Below are 4,956 nucleotides of genomic sequence, written 5' to 3'. Positions count from 1 at the left end.
AATGCCTGTGGTAAATTAATTAAATTCTTAATTAAAATCTAGCGTGCTCATCCATAAATCTTTAAAGGTGTAAGCAGTGTGCCAGTGCACAGAGAGTGACAGCCTGTTCTGCAGCATGAGGCTCTCTGCATCTGCTTGCTCCTCAGTGTTTCATCCGTGATGGTATCATCTGGTTCACTAGTATTTCCATGCTGAACATATTTTCCTTCCTCTTCACTCATCGAACAGTCAAATCTTGATATCTTAAGCTGGTACACCCCAAAATAGCCAGGAACTGGGGAAAAAACCAGCCCTGAGCCTCCCTGCGGTCTCCTCATCTGTCTAGCAGAGATGGTGATGCTCAGCTGTCCATGTAGGGACTGGGAGATGAAAGCTATCATTTATTAAAGCCATTTGGGGACTTGTGTGTGAGAGGGACATTCCTGAGTTGGGGAGCTGATGACAATAAGTCTGGAAGACTTAATTTCCATCTCAGCAAGGCTGTTCTCCCTTCCTTGCCAGGCCTGTAGCTGTTTGGCAGGATGGGGGAACCTGCAGAGCTGACTCTGATGTTCTGCAGGTAAGTAAGAGAAACAATAATCTTTCTGATAAATGTTCTGCCTCTCCTTTATATATGGAAAACTTGACTTTGAAGCGGTGTTTAGGATGTCTTTCACACCCTCCCTTCCCCAGGAAACACTGGAAGGAACCTCCATGTCTTACCTCTCTTTGTAAAACCACCTTTCCTCTCTGTGTCTTTGTTGATAATGGTTGGGTGACTGCCACTTAGTCAACCAGTTCTGGGTGAAATTACAGAATCACAGACTAGTCTGGGTTGGAAGGGACCTTAAAGCTCATCCAGTTCCAACCCCCCTGCCATCAGCAGGGACACCTTCCACTAGAAATGGTCCAGAACTGCCAGCGTCGCTGCTGTGCACAACGTTTTGAACACAAAAGATGCTTCAGTGAAACAAACCCAGTAATTTCTATGGAACTCCAGTAAAATATGTCTTGTAGCTAATTATCTGCTTAGTTAACGTAGTAATACACGATTCTGTGAAAGCCTAAATAGATTAAACAGAAGTGGAAGTTTCTTGTAAGAGCCATTGATTGCTTTGTATGCTAATCACTGTTAATTATTTAACACAATGCTTTCAGGAATGACTGTTCTGAGAGGATCAGAAAGATTCAAGTGTCATTCTGCACAGACTCATTTCTCCATCCATTTGCAATTTTTTTTTTTTGCATTCTTTTGTCACCCTCTGCAATGGGGTTAAGAGTTCCCAGAGTCAGAAAAGGTGAGTTATTTCAGATCCTAGATTATCCCCGTATTCCAGCCCAGTTTCCTGGCAGACCTATGGTGCTTTGGCACAAGGACTTGGTGAGATTTTCTGCTGGGATTATTGTCCAGAGGGATCAGTCTTGCTTGATGCAGGACAGCTGCTGGCCCAGAACTCCAGTGTGTGCTGTGTGTGTGGAGGCAGAAAAGGATCTGGGATCCTATAGCAGCAGCTGTCCCCCTTGTTCCTTGTGGAAAGGTATCTTGTATTCCCAGACTTCTGGCCTTGAAAACATGGGGGAGGGTTAAATCACAAGGGATTTTTTTTCTTTTCCCCTCTGTATTTTGCAAATTCCAAGGTGGAGAGCAGCAGGTGGGAGTGAGGGAGCCCAGCTGCTGGGGCAACCAGCAGCTGGAATGGGCTGGCATGGGAGAAGCTGTGTGGTGGGTCCCTGTAAAAAACACACTTGTTCATGAAAAGAAATGGCAAGTTTCCAGAATGAGTGCCCTGGGAATAGGGAGAAACAAGCATTTTTGTGTCAGAGGGGACAAACTCTGTAGGGAATGTTCTCAGTCCAATACATGTAACCCAGGAATTTCCCCATGCAGCCCTCCATGGCATTTGTGACCAGCTAAGCTTCAGGGTAAGGCAAGGTCTGGAGAAAAACCACTATGGATGAGCCAAAATATTGGGGTTTTTTTAAATGTATTGGTAAGGAGGAAGATGTGGGTTCCTCTGTGTCACCGGGGGTTTTCTTTGCTGTGTAGCAACATCCACACTCGTGTCTTTTTGCTGCTTTCTTGGATACAGGGAGCAAAATAGTCTAGAGTTCATCCTTCTGCCTTCAGGGCAGGATCCGTCCTTCCTAAACCAGATTGTAGCCAATGTCTGTCTCACCCGCAGTCCAGCTGAGTGTTTTATTAGCATTACTATTTAAGATATTTTTTTTAATAATATCTCCAGTTTAGGGAGCTGGAGACCAGGTGAAAACTTCCACAGGACCATTTCCAGGGAGTTGTTTTCAGCAGGTGACCAATAGTGAAAACAACCCTGGGAGAGGAAGAGCTCGTGGTTTATTTTTTCTGGGTTTTCAGAGGTGTTTTCAGTCACCTGTAGTTCTGGGCTTTGCTTTTTATTGGTCAGCTGTGGAAGTTGTGCCCTTATATGTGAACGCTGAGGTGTGAAGGATTGCAGTTGTCTTTGTTCATTAAAATAGTCTGATTTTTTTTTCTTTTCCTCCCTCTCACCTGCAGTCTGTGACCCAAAGTGGTATTTTACACTTTGCTGCCTGCTTCCCACTGCCTTCCATGGGCATCAACAGCTTCAGCCCTGACCCTTATGTATTTCTTCTATTTATTTCTTATGTTCTCTATTACCTGTAACCAGCTGCCTGGACTAATTACATAGCTCTTTACAGCTCCCTGGGGTGGGCAGAATTGGTGTCTGTGTGCTGGTGTATAAATCAAGGTTGCATTTCTTCACCTTTCTTCATAGTCTAGTCTTTCCTCATTTTCCCTTTAATGAGGCCGTGGAGAATAGTCAGCGTGTTGTGCTATCACCTTTGCCAGTGTTTAATTGTCTTTGACTTTATGGTGTCGAGCAAAATCCGTACAGACATCCTCAAATGCACATCATCAGGGAAGAGGGATCTCTAACACTTTCCAACAAGGAGAACGAGAAATGTTCATTGGAAGCAATGCCAGTAAAGCCAAACACACCAGAAGATGTCAAAGGTAAAGTTCACCATAAAAACTGCAATTCCAAAGGGTGATCCTTCAGGACCACAGTTTGCAGTGGGCAAATGGTGCTTGTACATTACAGTTCCAACAGGATTTTTGAAATACTGAAGCTATATTCCTTCCTGCCTTCCAATTCTTCTCAGTGCAATACTTACCACTAAAAAAGGGGAGAGGCTTCTCCCTACATTCGTCTTCTCTTTCCTTTGTTTGGAGTTGAGAAGTTACAGAAAGGAGGAAACACAAAGGAAAAGACAACATCCACTGGCACGTGTTCTGGTGCACTCAGTGATAACAAAGGGGTAACCAAGCAGAGATTTAATATTTCAGTGTAATTTAAGTAAAAATGCTGTGCATTTTCTACCTAAAAAGTAAGAAAATTTAGTGGGATTTTTTTTTTTTAAATATAAAATAACTAGTTTTGCAAACTGTTAAGTGAAAGAAACATGATATCTTAAAATGAAATCAGCTTTGCTTGCTGTAAAGTATTTGTACCTGGACTTTATCCTCTTCTCAAGTACTTAAAGATGCCTCATCCCCTTTAGATCCTCACTGCCAGTTCGGGTTTATAGCCACCTGCAACGAATGTACCTCTTCCTCATCTTAATTTTATAGTATCACAAATCTTGTTTGATGCCTGTTCTAAAAATAAGTGTTGAACTTGTGGCTATTTGTAGAATTCTTCTTTTAAGCTCTGCCTCCAAAAGCTCTGTGACTTCTCTCCAGAATGAACGGCAATTCAGTGTGTTCATGTGTTTTTTCCTCTTAAAAGGCTGCCTTAAACTGAGCAATAGCTCTGGTTTTCCTAAATGTGATAGATCAGGCAGCGTAGGAGAAAAAAACCCCAAAACTAAAAAGCAATGTCACTCTCGTGCTTTGGATAGAAACTGGCAGCAAAAACTGTCTGTTTGTCAGTCTTTTGCAATTTTTTTATTGTGGAAAGTGCTAAATCAATGCATGTTCCCTATAGAAGTGCTTCTACTTGGTTAACCAGGTTAAATCACTTAGCTCTCATTTTATTATCTCGTTAGCAATCAAAACCCCATGTTTTAGGGTTCCAAGTTGATGTAGTTACATGGACAGCCCTTGAAATTTGCCAGAATCCCCTGGACTCCACTAATTCTAATTGCAGTTGGCACAGATTTGAAATGCAGGCAGCGATAAGCTGTTCTGAGTCTTGGAGCATTGGGGAGCAGAATGTGAAATGCTTATTCTATGAGGTTATTGGATCAGATTTAACCATTTTAGGGCAAAGCTAATTTTGCTAGGGAGCTAAAAAATGGGTCCGTGTGATGATGTGCATTCCTCTACAAATCAGTATGAGATGCAAGTGTAACTGCACGTGAACTTGGAGTATTGAGCAGCAGAGCTTGTCCGGTGTCAATGGGAATGATCACTTGAGTCCTTTCAGTCTTTAGTTTTCTATGATATTAAAATGAATTTTGTAAATATAGGCCTGTCCTGGCTGTTGGCTGACTGCAGACAAGAGTAGACCCAGCCATTGTCCCTACTCCTTCTCCACTCCCCTCCCTGGTCATTGTCCTCATTTCTCCAGTTCATGTAGACCTGGTATGATAGATTCTCCTTTCTCCTTCCTCCCATGGATGATGCTGATTGCTAATGGCTTGTTTATATCAAGAGTGGACTGATTGTATTTTCTACTTTCAGAGATTTACGTTTCAACCACATCAAGGAGATACAACCTGGAGCCTTCAGGAGACTGAAGAACCTCAATACCCTGTAAGTTCCACTCAGTGATCCTGCATTTATTACTTATGCTAGTGCTGTCCCCCATAAAAGATGGCCTTGGTCTTTTAGTTATCTCAGCCAAGTTGTGCATATCCAGCTAAAGCTTAACAATTCTCTCTGTTCTACCCTGGATCATGTTTCTTACCCTTTTTAATGAAATGTGCAATTTAATAACTTACTTTTTGGCAATTAGCCTGTCTTTAAAAAAAAAA

This window comes from Antrostomus carolinensis, unplaced genomic scaffold, assembly GCF_000700745.2.
Source record: "Antrostomus carolinensis isolate BGI_N321 unplaced genomic scaffold, ASM70074v2 scaffold34041, whole genome shotgun sequence".
Classification (NCBI taxonomy): domain Eukaryota; kingdom Metazoa; phylum Chordata; class Aves; order Caprimulgiformes; family Caprimulgidae; genus Antrostomus; species Antrostomus carolinensis.
The sequence above is the reverse complement of the archived record's forward strand: the minus strand, read 5'-3'. Positions refer to the sequence as shown.